At 38.0% G+C, this 19,783-nt stretch overlaps 1 protein-coding gene across 1 annotated transcript in view; it reads right to left on the minus strand.

Moving 5' to 3' along the window:
- The window catches only part of BANK1 (B cell scaffold protein with ankyrin repeats 1), a 345,748-nt gene that overhangs the window by 193,230 nt on the left and 132,735 nt on the right, over positions 1-19,783 (minus strand). The window lies entirely within an intron of this gene.

Consider the following 19,783-nt stretch of genomic DNA (forward strand, 5'->3'; position numbering starts at 1 on the left):
GTGGACACTGTGCTGGACTGTGAACCACCAGGGCAGCAGTTCAAGGGCAACCGCTGCTCCATCAGAGTGAGGTGAGGCTTTTCGCTCCGTACAGATGGATGGCCTGGAAAATCCAAACAGGCACTTCTGCTTTGCCGCCGAGGGCCACTACGAGTGAGAACTGACACCAGGGCAGCGAGCTTGCATTGAGAAATTACAGTCGTGTGTCACGTAATGCCCATTATAAGTTCTGTGAAATAGGACATTGTGTGATTTGGTGGTTAAGTGAAAACAATGTTTTATACAGGCAGTCCCTAGAGTACAAATAAGTTTTGTTTTTTTTAAAAAGAGTTTTGATGGCACAGTCAGATAAGCATTGGACTGCGAACTTCAAGGTTCAGGTCCATGACTTAAACTCATCAGTCACTCCTTTGGAAAAGGATGCGACTGAAACCCTTCACAGAGCTGCTGTGAGTCTAAATCAACTCAAGAGCAGTAGGTGGTCTGTAGCTAAGTCTGCCTGTAAGCGCAATTGTACAAAGTTGTAACAGGTATGGTTCACATTTAATGTCAGTTAGTCGAGTGCTTTTCCTACCCACTGCCATCCAGGTGATTTCTGCTCAATCCCGTATACAGCTTCACCAGAGCAGAGTACCTTAACTTTCTCCTGGTGGGTTTGAACCATCAACCTTGTAATTAGCAGTCAAGCAATTACCAGACTGTGCTACCAAGACAAGTATATAGTAAACTTTTTATCATACATAAATAAAATTTAAATAAGCACTTCTATAAACACAAAAATATCTTTGTCATAATTGTACAGTTAATGTTTTGATGTATACCATTAAAGTATATTAATCCTTGAGGAATAATCATAGCATGATTATTAAATTAAAAATAACACATTTTTATTAAAAAACACACTTCTTTAGCTCTAAGATCTCAACCAAATTGTAAATTAGAAATGTTTTCTAGCCATCCCTTAAATTAGGTTTTTTTTAATCAAAATACTTTTAGATTTATAGAAGAGTTGCGATACTAGTTCAGAGTCCTCATATATCCCCACACTCACTGTGCCCTCATATTCACACATGAAATTAATATGGTGCATTTGTTACCAATGTTGATATATTACTATAAATCAAAGTCCATATTATTTAGATTTCCTTAGTTTGTGCCTAATGAGTGTTTATGGGTTCCAGGATTTCACCCTCGATACATGCGTTGAGTTGTCCTGTCCCTTCAGTCTCCCTTGATGGTAACAGTTTCTCAGACCTTCTTTGTTTTTGACAACTTTGAGGGATTAGATATTTTATGCAGTATCCTTAAATTTTGGTTTATTTTATATTTTTCGTATGATTAAATAGGGATGAGCACATAATTGATGTGCCATTTCTATCGCATTATATGTGGGGTACACAAGATCAGCATGTGTTGACTCTGATCATCTGGTGAGGTCCTCTTTGTAAGATTTCCCCATAGATTTGCTCCTTTTGTTGCCTTTTTTACTGTCCTCCTTGGAAAGAAGTTACTCTTAGCAACCAAAAGGTGGGTGCAAATCTAGAGAGCAGATTCCAATGGAACTTCCAGATCAAGGCAGACGAGGAAAGAAGACCTACCACCTTATTTCCAAACGCCTGCCAATGAAAATTCTATGCAAAACAAGAGTTAGGCGGGCAAAGGATCACTCACAAGGAAGACATTGACCATGCCTGCAGTCATCATGCGTCTGGGCCTGACCAAACCATGGCAAACTAGGACAATCAGAGTTCTTCTCTCTGTTGTACAAAATGTAACTTAAAAGGTAAACAGATAATCAAACGCAAAATACAATAATAACTTCCATTGAAAGAACAGCACATATTGGTAGCTATATTGAGAGTATTTTACTTAGTGTCTCATTTTTTTTTTGTCACACACTGTTGTACAATCATTTTGGATCCTCTAAATAGAAAGATTGATTACCAGTCTGACTTGGTGGAATGAACTCCAAATGAACCGACATTTTTGGTTGTTTGGGAAGTTGATGAATGTCCAGAACAAGATTTTTTTAATCAATCAACATTTCACATGTTTTGAAATGAGAAAACCACTCGTACACTTGAGTTTTTCCCATAGCGCTGTCCTTGTAAGCTGGGTTCAACATCTCAACAGTTTCTGCAGCCTTTTTCCCAAGAGGGAAACAACATTTCACAGCCACATGCTGTTCTCTTAAATTAGACATCACAAAAAAATGAGGTTCAAATGAAGCTGCTTTTAATGAAAAAAATTAACTAAAACCAGAGGGAACCTTCCCAGGTGACACCACTAGGTGCACTAACTCAGAGAGAGTTGCTTGATGCTCGCCTAATGGGAAAGATGCATACTATGAAAGCTCCGCTCAACCCAGTACAACTTTTAGGCGGGGAGTGGGGTGGGGGGATCGCCTCATACATTCAAATAATGCTGTGCTGTTCCATTTACACTGTGCTAAGAGAACAGTTTGGGCATTCTTGAAAAATTAAAATAATGTTTTCAAAATTCTTTGAATCTGAGGAACATATTTCTTAGCCTTTTTCTCACCCATGCAGTTTCAATTTTTATGAATTTCTTCATAATGATCTCCTTTATCGTCCTTGTATCCCTTTAAAATCACTCCCGAATAGTCTTTATAATATTCAAAGATGATCTTGATACCTCAAATGGATCTGGCCATGCAGACCCTTTTAAATGACACAGTCTTTAACTGAACTTTTGTGTTTGTCTAACTCATCCTTATAAGACTAAGCTAATTCTATTAGGGAGCACTTGTTCATAGTGCTCACTACTAATGACAAAGAAATGCTTAAACATTTTTTATTTGGGGAAAAGAAACCCCCCTGTAGGAGCTGGAGTCTACTGTTAATACTTTTAACTTAGTCTTGTGTATTACTAATATCTATACCCACACAGATTTCCAACTTCAGATACCCACATGATCTCTATGAGTCAGAAACACCTCAGTAGTAGTAGGTTTAAAAAAAAAATTTTATTATTATCATTCATGCTATATTATAGCAAGTCAGTCAGTGCTTTGAAAATGTCTGATTGATCCCATAGGACTCTAATTCCTGGCCTCTCTGTATTGAAGTCATGTCTCTTGTACCTGCGGAATGCTTCCTATATTGATTTGGCAATGTAATTTGGTTTGACTATGGACATTGACAAATTTGATGTAAACATATTTGGAAAAGGGCTTGCATGTCTCTGCTTTCTCTCTCAATTTTCCGAGTTCATCAACAGAACATGCCCTTTCTGTGATGCTCACTTTCCCTGACAAGATTGCTAAAGACAATATGGGTGCATAAGCAAATGTGGTGAAGAAAGCTGATGGTGCCCAGCTATCAAAAGGTATAACATCTGGGGTCTTGAAGGACTGAAGATAAACTAGCCACCATCTAGCTGAGAAGCCACGAAGCCCACATGGTAGAAGCACACCAGCCGGTGTGATCATGAGGTATCAATGGCATCAAGTATCAGATGTCAAGACCCAGAACAAAAAAAAATCATATCAATGTGAATGAGGAGGTGGGTAGAGTAGAGACCCAAAGCCCATTTGTAGAAAATTAGACATCCATTTGTAGAAAATTAGACATCCCCTTACATAAGATCCACAAGGAAGAGAGGAGCCAGTCAGGGTATAGTATAGCACTGATGAAATATACAACTTTCCTCTAATTCTTTAATGCTTCCTTTCCCCCTCCCCCACTATCATGACACCAGTTCCACCTTACAAATCCGACTAGATCAGGGCATGTACACTGGTACATATAAGAGCTCACAACACAGGGATCCAGGACAGATAAACCCCTCGGGATCAATCATGAGAGTAACTACACCAGGAGGGGAAGGGGAAGGTATGGGGAGAAAAAGAGAACCGATCACAATGATCAGACAACATAAAAGTGAGTGAAAGGAGAGAGTGGTTGCTCTAAGACATGAAAAAATAATTAATAAATTATCAAGGGTTCATGAGGGAAGTTGGGGAAGGGGGAAACAAAATGAGCTGATACCAAGGGCTCAAGTATAAGGAAAATGTTTTCAAAATGATGATGGCAACATATATGTAAATGCGTTTGACCCAATGGGTGGATGTATGGATTGTGACAGAGCTGTCAGAGCCCCTAATAAAATGATTTATTTTAAAAAAGAAAGAACATGCCCAGGTGTGATGCAAATATGACCGGTCTACTCTTTTGAGAAGGTACAAGAACCAGAAGCTTATAAGAGGTTACAAGGAGAGGAGCTAGATCACCACAGTGAGATCATTCTTAAAAGGCAAGTTCTCAACTGACCTGTTAGCTGTGGACAGACAAGTGTGTGGCAGGAGCTTCACTGTGGTGAATGAATAGGGGATATTCCTCCAGTAAAACATTTAAGAGAGTGCCAAAAAGGTTAGAATTGAACATAGAGAATAATTTAGTGGAGTTATTTAATAAAACAAATTCATGTGAACTATCCCTTATAAACAATATATCACATTTTTTAATAAAGAGAGGACCAGGATAATATTACTTTTCTTTTGCCTCAGGTTTATTATGCAGCAGGAGCACCAGGTCAATCTGAGGACGCATCAAGAATCAGCAATGGTTACTGTTTGATGCTACCGTATATTGGGCATGTTGTGCATCAGTAGGAGTTGACTGGGTGACACAAATCAGAAGGGAGAAAGGAGAGGCTTTCTACTGCTGCAGAGTTACAATTCCCGAAACACCTAGAGGCACTTTTACCCTGGCCAATAGGGTCTCTCTGAGTCAGAATTGGCAGTGTGTTTGGAGTATTGGTTACTAAAGTTTGTCAGGGAAAAATTACCCAAAAGTGTAAAAAAATAAAGGTCTATTGGTCTGCTTCCATATAATTTTATAATTGAACATAAAGGATATTTTATTTTGCAATCCTATGTAATTATTTTGCAATCCTATGTATCTCAAAAGTATCATGTAATGCACCAGAGGTTATAACAGAATCCAGAGCAAGGTTTGGTCCAATTCTATGCATCAGTAATATCTTGATACAGAGAGAATGGATTCAAGATCAGACAGATAATAATTTTGGGGACTATATTCAAATGCTAGAAGACTAAACCCAAAGTTCACATTCTTGGCCTTACATTATCCAGATGACAAACACTATTTCATATACAAACACACATATACAACACCTAACCCTATTTCATATCTCTCTATCTCTATCTGTCTGTCTGTCTCTATCTATCTATCTATCTATCTATCTATCTATCTATCTATCTATCTATCTATCTATCTATGATCTTGAGCAATGTGACAATGAGTAAGTGCTGTAGTAGTAAATAATATCAAGTCTAGAATCAGACATCTGATTTGAATATAAGCTTTCAGTCTAACAGCATTGTGTTTCCTTGCAAAATATTGTATATAGTGTCACTGTCTTGAAACTGTGAGTAATAAATTTTATGCCATAATTTTTGTTGAAATCATATGAGGATAGTTCTATAATTAGGTTAATATTCTTTAGTGTTTTATATAAAAAGTGGTCAATGAATGCTAATGATTGTTTTTAATGGATCATATTAATGTTATAGATTTAAGTTTTCACTTAAATTATGTTCCTTATGTCCTCTACTTTCAAGATTAAACTATTTTGAGTCTTAGCACCTGACAGGAATCAGCAATAATGGAACAAGGCTATTATTTCATTTGAGATTTCAAAGAAATATTTTATTAAAATAAAAAAACAAGGTTTCCTAAATCCCATTGACACCTCCTACATTGTATCTAAAGTAAGACCTGGTGAAACATTATCATAAGCATACATGAAAATAACTTGGAATTCTTATAGAAATCTCCTGTTATTTGGTAGGAGTAAAAGAAAATAATTCTTATAAGACAGTACAATTTGGTCATATTATTCAGAATAAAATATATTAATCATGAATATCTTTGGTTACTTTTAGATTCAATTTTATAATTTATGTTCTCTTGGTTTATGAGAATGAATTAAAGAATCATAAGGGATATGAAGGTTAAAATTAACCTGGAAACAAAGTGTAAAATAATGTACCTTAGACCTTTAAAGAAAGGCTATTATTTGAACATGCTAGATGTCTTCAACAAAGTCAATGGATATTATCCACTTCAATGAAATGTTCTAGTCAGCCTCTCACAGCTAGCTACCCAAGGGTTCATTTTTACTCTTATTAATCTCCTATACACTGAAGAGTTTTTCTCCCAATTCTACACACACACCCACACACACACGCACACACATATTCTAACCATCTAGCTTCTAAATTTTGCTACCTCCAAGACTACTTTATGTGTTATTCAATAGATCCGAAGAGGACACATATGTACACCTTCAGACCTCCATCAATTGTGAGCCCATTGAAAGCCCTCAGACAGGGGTCTCATATGAGTTCTGTAAAATATTGGGCTTGATTTTCCTTCATTCACCTAAAAAATTCAAATGAAGGGTCATGGTATCAGGTTTAATTCTAAGAAAGATAAAGTTCACCTACTTAGAATAATTTAAATATGCCTGAAACCCAACAATATCATAAGAAGTAAAAATCTTTGGGGCGAAATTAAAAACAAAACAAACCAAAAACAGTTGCCATAAATCAATTCCAGTTGATGGTGCCCCGCTGTGCTACAGGTTAGAACTCTGGCTAACTCTGCAAAGTTTTCCTACCTGTATGTTTATGGAACACATCCTCAGGACATTCTTCTGAGGTTCCGTGGGTGTGTTCAAACTGCTGACCTCTAGGTTAGCAAACAGCCTAAAGCTGTGTGCATCGCCCAGGTGCTGATGTCTTTAAGTGGCCGTGTATTGTACTGTGAACCACACGATCAGCAACTCAAAACCACCAGCAAGAGAAAGACAAGGCTTTCTACCTCCATAAAGGCTTTCAGAGGAGCCTAGTTTTTGGCTAATCTTTCAGTGCATCTTGAACCTCCTTCAGTACCTTCTTGTATCATTCCATACCTCCCCCCAAAGAATTTTCATGTGTTGCAACTTAAAGTCTTGACATTTTTCTTTAATTCTTTCAGTTTAAGGTATGCTGAGTGTGTTCTTCCTGTTTGGTTTTCTAGCTCAAGGTCTTTGCACATTTCTTTATAATATTTTACTTTGTCTTCTGGAACTTCCCTTTACATTTCTCTCTTTAGTTCTTTAATGTCATCATTTTTTCAGTGTGCATTAGCTGCTCTATGATTAAGATCAAGTTTGAGAGTTTTGTCTGACATCCAGTTAGACCCTATCTTTCTTTCTTTCTTGTTGTTTTAATAACTTTTTGTTCCTTTCATGAATGATGTTCTTGATGTCACTGAACAGCTTGTCGGGTTTTGTGTCATTAATATTCAATGAATCAAATCTGTTCTTGACATGCTTTGAAATTCAGGTGGGATAGATTCCTGTTAATATTTTGGCTCTTGTTGACTTTTTTCATTTTCCTAAGATTAACTTGCATTTAGATGCTAGTAATTGGTGGTCTGTTCCACAGTGAGTCCCTAGCCGAGTTGGAGAGGGTGAACTTTTTCATCATGCATTCAAATAAATAGACATAATCAATTTGACGTCTGTGTATACCATCCGAAGAAGTCCACTTGTAGAGCCACCTTTTGTGTTGTTAATAAAGGATATTTGCAATGAATAAGTCATTGGTCTTGTAAAGTTCTATCATGCGATCTCCAGCTTCATTTCTATCACCAAGACCACATTTTCCAATGACTGCCCCTTCCTCTCTGTTTCCAGTGTTTGTATTCCAATTGTCAACAATGATCAATGCATCTTGACTCTACGTTTGATAAACTTCACTCTGAAGACATTCATAGAATAATTTTTTAAAAAGTTATCATGAGCTTTAGTGGTTAGTGCATAAATTTGAATAGCAGTTATATTGATGGATTTCCTTATATTTTGAAATATATTATCATAGAACAGCATTATAATTCAAGATAGATTTTTGAAATATCCTCTTTGACAATAAATGCAATATAATTCCTTTTGGAACATAGTAGACCATATGGTTTTCTAATTCAAATTGGCCAATAGCAGTCCATTTCAATTCACTGACACCTGCTATATCAAACTCTGTGAGTCTACTTCATTTTTAACAACATCATTTTCTTATATTCATACTTCATAAATTCCAATTAAGAAATGATACTTGTAACTATTACTTCTTATTTTGAGCTGTGCCCTATCAGCAAACAAAAGTCCTGAAGGCTTTACTCCCGCAGGTTTTGCTCTGTCCGTTCATTAGGTCAACTTGACTTTGAGAAAGTAACTGTCCCTCAGTCCTATTTTGAGGGCTTTCCAACCAGAGGGCCCCATTTACTAGCACTATATCTGACACTGTTCTGCTTCTATGTATTAGATTGTTATATTTTCTGATAATGTTCTTATGTTATCCTTACGGTTTTTGGTAGCTATTTCCTCTGAAGTGGACGACCTATTTATTCCTTATTCATAGTCTGTTCTTAGTCTCGAAGCTGTGTTAAAACCTGTGTAATTTGGATGGCCCTGCTGGTATTTGAAATACCAGTGACATAGCTTCCGGCATCACTGAAACACATAGGCAAACATAGTATGACAAATGAACAAATCAGGCAGTGGTACTTCTCTATAAGACCACAAAATAGCATCTTAGCTTTTTAGCAAATTGAGAAATATTGGCAAGATTGCTGCTAATCATTGAAATGCTATGTCAGTCAACCCTGTTTGCTTTCATATGCTACTACTCTCCTTTCTGACCAACAGAACCTCCTGACTTGTCTCTGAATTTATAATGCTTATATGTGTGTGTGTGTGTGTGTGTGTGTACGTACATCCCTGCCTCTCACTGCGATCCTGCTATCAAGTGGATGCTGGCTTATAGTGACCCTTTAGGATACTCCATGAGTGTCTGATACTGTAAGTGTTGACAGCAGTAGAAAGAATCAGCTTTCTCCCGTGGAGTGGCTGGAGGTTTCAAACTGCTGACCTTTCGGATCAGAGTCCAACTCAATACAACTATCACACCAGGGTTTCATATATCTATTCATACATACATATATGTGTGTACAGACAATATATGTATGTATGAATATATAACTACTCACTTATTGAAGTTTGGGTAAGATATATATATATGCAATAGGTATGACAGATAGATATATAAACACATAGACATATACTGGATGTTACCCAAACCTAAGATCCTGAAAGACTATCCTGAGCCTCACTGCTCCCATGAGTCTCTTCTTTTCCTCAGAAAGAGGAGAGTGCAGAGAGCAACAGAAACTGCCCAGAATTTCCTTGGTGGATTACCAAGGGAAAAGTTTCTTCAATCAGCATAAAGAATTAAAATGTTTTAAAGGAAGACTTTGTGGTATGGGGGCCTGATTTAGCCTAGCGTTAAGAATTTTGTGCTTTGGCTGAGATATGGAATGTGGAAATGGCCTAACTGCAAAGTGTTGGCAAAACTACAAAAGAGGTAAGAAGGTCTTAAGGAATGGAGATGACTAGATTAGAGGAGTAACCAAGAGTCTAATGCGACTAAACTTGAGCAAAGAAAAGAATTTTATTATTATTATTTTTATTCACCGCTGTCAAACATTCTTGTTGCAAGCCCCTATAAATATTCAATTCCTAGCAAACCTTGTATCCATATGAAAACTAGACAATGAAAATAAAGATAAAATAATTACTGCATATGAATTATGATGTTAGTGAAAATGCCATAAAGTGCTAGAAGAATAAACAACACATTCTTAGAAGAAACACAACCAGAATGTGCCTTTGATGAAAGCATGGATATACTTCTACTCTCCTATTCTGGACACAGCTGGAAAAATCCATCTCAAGGAAAGAATATTATATTTGGTAGTCAGCAAAAATGAGGAAATGCATCAATAATATGAAGTGACATAATAGCTACAATGGCCAACTGAAACATAAAAATTCACAGGACTGGGCAATATTCACTATGAGTCAAAACCAACAAAGACATGTGTTCAGCTCTTCAAATATCTTTTAGCCATATTCCATGTACTAGAATGTGTTGATAAACACATGAACAATAAGGAAATCTGGTTTATGGACAAATATTAAATCAGTACATCTATTTGTGGAGAATGCATTTATTGGTTATTGTGTTAGTCCGTATTGACTAGAGAAACAAATTCAGAGACACTCATATGGGTGTAAGAGATAATGTTATATCTAAGAGTAATTGTACATTAAGAAACCATGCCCCCCTGGTCCAGTCAAGTCCATAAGTCTGATATTACCCCATATGTCAATACTAGTCCAAAAATTCCTCTTTAGACTCATGCAGTCATGTAATGATGCTGAATGCAGAAAGATCACAGACGAGTGGATGGAAAGTCTTGTGGATCTGGTGGTGGTGGAAGCATCTCAGCACTGGCATGGGTCTCCAGGGGGCTCTTCCTGGACTAGGGCTCTGGCTGCATCAAAGTAGCCCCATGTGGCTTGTCAGCAGGAAGACAAAGCAGAGAGTGTTTCCTGCCTCCAAGGAGGAATATAGGAGTTTCCAGAATACTCAGGCAAAGGTCATGCCCACACAGAGGCCTCGTTGGCTATGACCTGATTGACAGGCTAGACTCCTAAACTCCACCCTTTCACAAGTTGACAGAAGATTATGTAACTGCTACTGTATATACAAGTACCAGGCACTATTTAATATGAATTATACATATTTTGTTATTTAATTATCTAAGTCATTATCCCTACTTTAACTGCCCAACGCAGTTAAGTAACATGCCCCCAAACAAAAAGTTACTAAATCCTACTCAAGGTCAGAAAAACAGATAATGTAATTTCCGCTCTTCAGCAATTCAGTTATGAAACATATTTATGGTTTTCTATTAGTGAACATCAACTCTGCCCCATTGAGGCAATCTTCCCATTCCGCCATTGCTTTCATGAAAGTATCCATAACATTGCTTCACTTCTGGCAACTGGTCACTCAATCTTGTCATTTGAAAACATCAGTGGCCGTGAAGGTGAACAGATCGCTGAGGCTCTGTGTTTAGGACCACAAAGGAGAGACGGAAGCCAAAGGAATACCCAAGAAGCTTCCAGACACGGAAACATCAACCCTGCTGTTGTTAGGGGCCATCAAGTCTTTTTTGACCCACAGAGACGCTGTGTATGATCGAATGAAACACTGCCTGGTCTTGTGCTGTTCTTACATGTATTCTTATGTTTGAGCCCCTCCCAGCAGCCACTGTGTCCATTCATCTTGTTGAAAGACTTCCTCTTTTGCGATGCCCTGCTACCCCTACAAAAGCTATCCAAAGGGGAGCAGATGTCCAAGGAAACAGAAAGAAAAGGAGCAATGTCCTCAAGAGAGTTCTTCTAACTGAAGCTATCTCATGAACTGACACCAGCAAAAAGGAAACGGGACAGTGTTGCTTAAGAACGAAAGATATATGACAAAATCATAATGATGTGTACATTAGCAAGGGTTCATGAAGGAGTTGGGAGTGGGGTGGGAGGGGGGGAAATGAGTAGTTGATACCAAGGGCTTAAGTAGAAGCAAACGTTTTGAGACTAATGAGGGCAACACATGTACAAGTGTGCTTGACTCATGGATGTAAGTATGGATTGTGAGAAGAGTTGTATAAGCCCCAAATAAAATGATGAAAGAAAGAGAGAGAGAGAGAGAGAGAGAGAGAGAGAGAGAGAGAGAGAGAGAGAGAGAGAGAGATGCACTAATGCACTTCACAGCAAGGGCGACCCTGCACAGAATGAAAAGGCATCTGTAGGCAATGACCTGGTATTTAATGAAGGAGGTGGAGATGGTGCCAAATCTGACTCATTAGGTATGGGATCTATTAGCATAAAGGTGGATTGGGGAGGCCAGGCCTTGAGCCAGGGCCACAAATGTCTAATGTTCCCCAAACAGAGGCTTCAGTGCAAGATGTCCTGCAAAGCATGAAACCCTATCTATAATCCGACACACACAATTTTTTAAAAGTCTATTTGCTTTCACAGTTTTCCCCTAAATTTTCTTCTCTTAATCCTCTAACACCCCTGAAAGGCTTTTTCATATTGCTCAATTACCTGTGTTCTGAACTTTGTCCCCACCTGATTAAAATTAACTCACCAGAGTTAGCAAAGCCAATATCTACTTTTCAGCGTTTCTTCTTACCTTCTTCCTCTGTACCAATTGTAACCATCACCCACTCTTTTCTTGAATGCTCTTGGCGCTGCTTCTAATGGTTCTTGTTGGTTCCCCTTGCGGAGTTCCTCCTGTTGGTCCTCTGGCATGATTGTTAGCTGCCATCAAGCTGATTGACCCTGTGTGCAGAGCAGTGTGGCTCCACAGCTTGTTTCAAGCTGGGGCCTTTCAGAAGTAGATTTGAAAGCTTGTCTCTGAGGGCATGTCTATGTGGGTTCCAACTGCCAGCCTGTCCACTGGTGGCCAAGTGCTTCGGCATTTCTGTCACCCAGTGGCCCGTTGTCCTTCAGAGACCTGACTTACATTCTTTTCCCCAATCATTCCAGGCTCAATACCTTTTCTCATTTCACCATTTACTTAGCCACATGAGTCAGGAAAATATTACTCTAACATCCACATCAGTTAACCTAACTAACGTCCTACCAAGTTAGTGCCTGTCTAATTGGACTGCGTTTCAGCTATTATGAGTCATTTAATTAATCCCTATGATGCGGATGCTCCCAGACAACATTTCTTGGGGCCAGACTATTATTTTGAGTCTGATTTCCCTCATGTCACTTTACTTCACACACTTCTTCATTGCTTCAAGGGCTTAATATTAACTTACTAATATGCTTCCATCTTATCCCTCTAGCCATATTTTTTGTCAGTTTCCCTGTCTCTACTGCAATGTTGTTGAACATACATGAAGTTTTTCAAATGATAAACATCCTCGGTTACTTCTAGTCTTTCTTCATTATAATCCTCATCTTTAAGAATGATCCTTCCTATCTCCTTGGCTAATTCCTGTTGGTTCATCAGAATTCATCATAGAGAATATGTAGCAATTCTGAGTGCTCCAAATATATCTTTATTAACTATATTAATTATACTTATAGAACACTGGTTATCAGTTGAATATATTGTATGTTAACACAAGATTATCAGGTGATATAATACCAAGTCCATGTAATTACAATTTATATCCACAAAGCATAACATAACTCCTAGAATCTAAGTGGTCATTCAATAAACGTTTGTTGATAAGACAGTAAGTTTTGTTTTTAACAGACATAGCATCTCATAAGCTTTAGTTTATGTTTTTCTAGCTCTTCCCTTTATTAAATTCCATTATTTTATCTTCTATGTATGTGCATAAAACTAGCTATGACCCTTGCTTTTAGATCAGCACTTACCATAAATTATGAAATTTTTGAAATAAACATGATAAAATCTTAAAAACGTATGTTTCAGAGAATAGGCATAATTTTCTCTATAGACGCACATAATTTTTAAAATACAAAATACTTTCTGAATTGCTTTCAGCTTTCACATTTAAAGGTATACTTTGTTTTATTGTACTTGGTTTTATCATACTTCGCAAATACTGCACTTTTTCAAGTGGAAAGTTTGTGGCCACTCTGACTTGAGCATGTTTCTCAGAACCACTTTTCCAAAAGCATCTACTCCCCTCCCATCTCCATGTCCTATTTTGATAATCCTCACACTGTTTCAACTTCTTCCTAATGCAATAGCCCCCTCAGCAGCTCCAAGCATCATGTGAATACAACTTCTGTTTGTGTTCGTCCATCAGACCACCCATCTGACTGGCTTGACTGTGCCCTGCACGTTACTGCAGAGGTATGGAACCACACGGCTGATGTCTCCAAGGTATGTCTGCAGCTATTGTCAAGAAAGACAAATGTCAAGCATGTGCCTGGTTGTTAGACATACTTGTGTTATTTTCTCAATGTCAGCTTTTTAGCATAACCATTTAGTACAAGAGTCTAGAGAGAAATTGGGATCTTTCAAATTTTCCCTGAGAAAGGAAACATCCCAGACCCCCACCCTAAGCTATGTCCCTTTCAAAGTGGTTCATTAGCAGTGTTTCCCGTTTGGGGAGAGAAAAAGCCTACCTCTTAGCTCAGAATTCTCCATATGCATTAAAATCAGGCTCTTAGACAGTGGGGCGAGAGACATTTTATGAAATAACTTTGGGTGATGCAGCTGCAGAATCATTTAAGCCTGAATAGAGTCCCTGGTTGCCAATTTTAGTAATAGCAGAAAAATGAAAACGCTGAGGTTGGTAGTCATCCAGATGGTTCGGCCCCGCTGACTGGCACATTAGTGTTCATTCTCTCTGATCTCCTTTTGATTTCTGGGCTTACCTAATGATATAAATAACTGGGGATCTTGCACTGCTCCATGAAGTCTGAGAGGCCCGGCACTAACACCGCAACAAACACATATTCGATTATTCCCGTTCGATGCCCCAGGAATGTAAGCCGCCTCGCATAGGTAAACCGTTACCTTGGTGGCAGTAACCAAGAAGAAGAGAAATGAAATGAAGGAAAAGACAATACTGAAGTCACACTGTGGCAATGGTCGAAGTTTTCATTCAATTGTTAAATGGAAAAATTTGGAATAAAATTCCAATTTCCCAACTTTTATTAAAAAACAAAGTCCCTGATTAAGTCTAGGTTACACAGAGGGTCTTTCCCAAATACAAACACAGTCTTAAAAACAAGGAGAACTTCACAGTGTCAGGTTGTCACCACCTATACAATGTTGGTAAGCCACTTAGAGATCTGCCATGAACCACCTAAGCCAGGTGATGGAGATGAAGTTTTGTAGTGACAGCACAGCCGGTACTAGTACGTGCCTTGGTATGTAATGACATGAGAGGGACATTCTCTTTCTCTAGTCTTACTTCCCCCAACCCAGCTAGCGCATTAAAAAGGCATTAAAAAGCCCAAATGGAGCCCTGTTGGTATAGTGGTTATGCCTGGGCTGCTAATTGGACGGTTAGAAGTTCAAAATCTCCAGCCACTCCCTTAGAGAAAGGTGAGGCTTTCTATTCCCTTTCTAGTTCCTGGAAGAGTTACAGTCTTGGGAAACAGCAGAGGCAGTTCTACCATAGGAGTCAGCATTGAATCGGTTACAGTCGGTTTAGAGTTCTGGTTAAATAAGCCCCTACTCAAAAAATATTTGAGTCCTCAAAACTGTTGAAACAATCAAAACAAGGAATAACTGAGAAACTGTCAGAACAAAAAGGATATTAAGGAAACATAAGTAAATGTGATAAGGCATTAAGGATGGAAATTTGGAACAGAAAAAGACGTGTAAAAAGTAGTACATTTGAATAAAGGAGAGTCTTAGTTACATAGTAATATTTCAGCATTGGCTCATTAATTGTGATAGATGTGCCATATTAACATGACATTAATTATAGAGAGCATACAGTGTGAGTATATAAAAACGCTTTGTCCCACTTTTGACATTTTTAGTTGTTAAGTCTAAAACTATTCTAAAAAATATGTATGCGAGTAAAATGACTTTGTAAATGCCTTTCTGTTTTCTACATGGAAAAGGGTAAAGTTCTGTTCATTGCAACATTTTCTGTTCAGAATATTAATTATTTTACTTTATTTAATGTATCTAGTTGTTTTTTAGGTTCAATTGAATCAGTTCAATTTATAGCAAACTTGTGTAGAATAGAACAAAACAGAGTCCAGACCTGTCCCATTCTTAAATTCCTCACTGTGTTTCAGCCCATTGTGGAAACCCTTGTGTTAATCTATTTCATTGAGATCTTGCTATTTTTTGGTCACCCTTTCCATTTCCAACCATGTTGTCCTTCTCCAAGGGATGCCCTCTCCTGGCAACAGGTCAGAGTCTCATTACCCTTGTTTCTACGGAATATTCTAGTTGTCCATCTTCTAAGATTGATTTATTCTTCTGGAAATCCATGATATATTCCAAAGTCCTCATTTAAATGAACCAATTCTTCTTTTATCTTTCGTATTCATTGTCCAGATTTCACATGTATACGAGGCAATTGAAAACGTTATGCCTTGGGTTAGGTGCGACTTAGTCCTCAGGTTGACAACTCTGTATTTTAAGGAAGAACACCTTAGGCGTCGGATTTTCCTGAGGCAAGATGTGTTCTGATCTTCTCTGCTGCTTCCATGGACATCACTGGAGATCCAAGAGAATGAAATCCCTGAAAAGTCCAATCTTATCTCCATTTATCGGGTTCTTCCTTCTTCGTCCTATTGTGAGGACTTTCGCTTTAGATTGACCAGCAATCCCCCTGAAGGTTAGTCTTTGGCATTCATCAGTAAGGGTTTCAAGTCTTTTTGGCTTTCGCAAGCAGAGGTGTGTTCCTTGCGTATCATAGGTTGTGAGAAAGCCTTCCTCCCACCTTGCTCCTGTGCTCTTCCTCACGTAGGCTGGCTTCTCTGATTGCTTGCTTAGCACCCAGATGCATGAGCTCGGGGGAAATCTGTGACCGCGACTCACACCGTCCCTGATACCAAGCCATGCAGGAGTTCCTTGTTCTGATGGAGAGACTGCCTCATGGTTTCTCTTCAGTTTCCCCATGAGCACAAGACTGTGTTCTGGAATTCCCATTCTTCACAATGTCATTAATATATTTTGTGGGGAGTTTTAACTTTAGCTATCAATGTTTTTGTTTATACTTAAAAAATCACTTTATAAACTCTATAGGTAATCCTGGAAGAATTTTTGTTGCACTCAATGTTTTTAAAAAGTATTTTATTGGGGAATTGTACAACTCTCATCACACTCCATACATCAATTGAATCAAGCATGTTTGTACATATGTTGTCCTCATTCTTTTCTAGACATCTACTTTCTATTGAGTCCTTGGTACCAGCTCTTTTTTTCTCCCCCTCCCCTGCACTCTCATAACCCCCAATAGATTGTACATTGTTGTTATTTTCATCTCTCACACCGATCCCTGTCTCCCTTCCCCCATGTTTTCCATTGTTCTCCCCGCTGGAGAGGGGTGTATGGTTATGTGTTGATCATTGCAATCAGCCCCCCCTTTCTCCCTTCCTCTCCCCCTCTTCCCCCTACCCTTCTGGTATCACTATTCTCGCTCCTGCTCCTGGATTCTGTGTGTCGTGAGCTCCCATCCCCTTCTATACCTGTGTACATGGTCCGGTCTAGTCTGAACTGAGAATCAGCATTGGGGTCCTGGTAGTGGGGGGTGAGGAAGTCTCAAGGAACCAGAGGAATATAGTGTGTTTCATCAATGCTTTACTGCACACTGGTGACTCACCCCTTCCCTGTGGCTCCTCTGTGGAGAGATTGTTCCACTGTCTACAGATGGGCTTTAGATTTTAAAAATAATTGATTATACATTTGCTATAGCTGAGCTTACTACCACAATTGTTTTCATATATCCTGAAATTAGGACCATTAAAATTAAGCAGTGCAACTGAGAATATGACTCTCAATGTAAAGAATATTTTCTCCAAAATGAGGACAGATAAACATTAAAATTAATTTTGGGTGGCAAATCACATTTAAGAATAAAATAATGACATCCCTTCAAAGGTAAATATTATTCTTTGTCTAGGAGGTTGGCACGTGGCTTCTCAGAGTTCACCTCTTTCTAGAACTAAGTGGCTTCCATAGCTATCACAAAATTTAATTGTTCTTCAAACACATGTCTAATGACAATGGTTAAAATATTGATCATCGAACTAAAAAGAAATTATGAACTAAAGGAGAAAAATAATGAATCTTGGAAAAGCAATAACAAATATCTACATTGTTAAAAGGGTGTGTGTGCCCAATTTTATGAGACTATAACATTTCTATGTGAAAACCTAAGCCACAGAGACAATACAATGACCAGACAATGAATTGGAAATATAAAAACACACAGATTTGTGTAAGAAATCTTTGCTTTGTTGGTATTTAAGTAGAGTTAAATTCACGTGGGGTAATATAACTTAATAATGCAATAATCTGTTTAAGTAAAAACAACAAAACACTCATGGGCCATTCAGATAACTTGCTCAACAATTTTTCTAGCTGCTTCCCTCTCTTTCTCACCCCCACCAAAAATTATACGACAAAAGAGACCATCTGTGTCTTTCCCTGACAATTGTTGTTTCTACTTCTTCCTGTATAAGGGTAACATAATGGACAAGAGCACAGGAAAACGCCTTAGGGTTGTATCCTGTGTACCTATGTATGTAAAGAATATGTATACACTCAAGTACATTAGGAAATTTATGACAATATGAATCATTTATTACATAGCAACACATTGAGAACACAGCAGCTGTTACATTTGTGAATCATTTTTATTGAAAATTACAAGTGGGGATTTTGCTTGACCCTGTTAAACCAAATGAAGACTATTTCAGGGTAAAAGAGTTTATTTTAATCAGAGTGAGCTAATGGGCTTAGTGGCCTTCAGAAATAGCTTTCTTAGCAGTTATTCTAGCCACGCACCTGCTAAGGAGAGTTTTCCTAATTGATATCTTATATTGATAAAATTCATTGAGAAATGCATGTTCACATTTCCCCAGTTTTGAATTAGACCATATACATGCTACATTAAGGAGATTCCTTATGAAAACAAGTGCCCAGTAATAGGTAAAAATCTACAAAATGGCTCAGAGTAAGAGAGGAGATAGAAAAACCACAGAGCCTAGCCAACCCCTTTCTTTTATTCTTTAACTGTTATATTTTGTTATCCTACTTTCTCCATTCTTCCTCTTCCTCCCTTTTGCTACATGGTTTTCTTCAGATTGTAGAACCGAATGGGTGTGTGTGAGTTAAGTTGTAAAATGAAAGCAATGAGAGTTTTGTGGTGTTATTTATTTCAGCATTTGCAGTCCCTAAAACAGACTGAGGTGAAATGAACACTTAAATGACCACTTAGCAAACAAATTGATTGCAGGCCGCATAAGGACAACCTATCGCTTGACTAGACTTTTTCATATTTTAAATTATTATGACATTGAAATCATATCAAGTGAGCATGGGGCTTCATATCTCTGTTCTTTATCTAAAATAATGCAAGTCTAGACACAAATACAAGGAGCCCCCATTAGCTACTGAACACAAGACCAGAGAGAGAAAGAGATGCGACTACCTGGTCCTGGAAAGGTGTAAAGTTTGGGCATCTCAAAGAGGCGGTTCCCTGTGACTCTAGGGGGAGGGTCACAAGGAGATAAAATGCTACCATCCACAAACTGAAAGCTTGACAAGGAAGCCCACTCAGGGAGTGAAACATTGTTAGGAAAGATAAAAGAAATATTTTACTCACAAATTTCAAGAGGTAAATAGAATATATGACTCAGCTTTAAAAAATGGGTTTCAAGTTATCTACGTGTATTTAAAATATCAAATAATAGAATGCTTAAACTTACATCTGCATTGCCCATACACAAAATCATGGAAGGAAACAAGTCAAAATGTTTAAAGTGGTTATTCCATATGTGGACATTATTAATAACTTTTAAAATTCTCTGTATTGTTCAAGTAGTCTCAAATGATCACAAACTATTTTTTAAATAAAAGGAAATTGCATGGGATGGCATTGAAACATACGATGGAAGATTTCTTTAAGTGCTGTGACCACTGCTGGTTTGACATATCAGAGCTTCAAAAGGTTCATAGGAATTGGGATGAAAAGACAGGACTTCTTTCCCATGTACTTTTTAAGCCCCTCCTTCTGGATCACCGCAGGTAACTCATTTTCTTTACTTGCCTTAAGCTTGTGCCCGTGTCTTCTGCAGTATGTTACTCAGCTTGCATGCTCAGCCTTTCATCCTTAAAGAGGTATTAGGGTCCAGCCTGAAATCTCTGAAGCCT

Source organism: Tenrec ecaudatus, chromosome 3 (assembly GCF_050624435.1).
Source record: "Tenrec ecaudatus isolate mTenEca1 chromosome 3, mTenEca1.hap1, whole genome shotgun sequence".
Classification (NCBI taxonomy): Eukaryota; Metazoa; Chordata; class Mammalia; order Afrosoricida; family Tenrecidae; genus Tenrec; species Tenrec ecaudatus.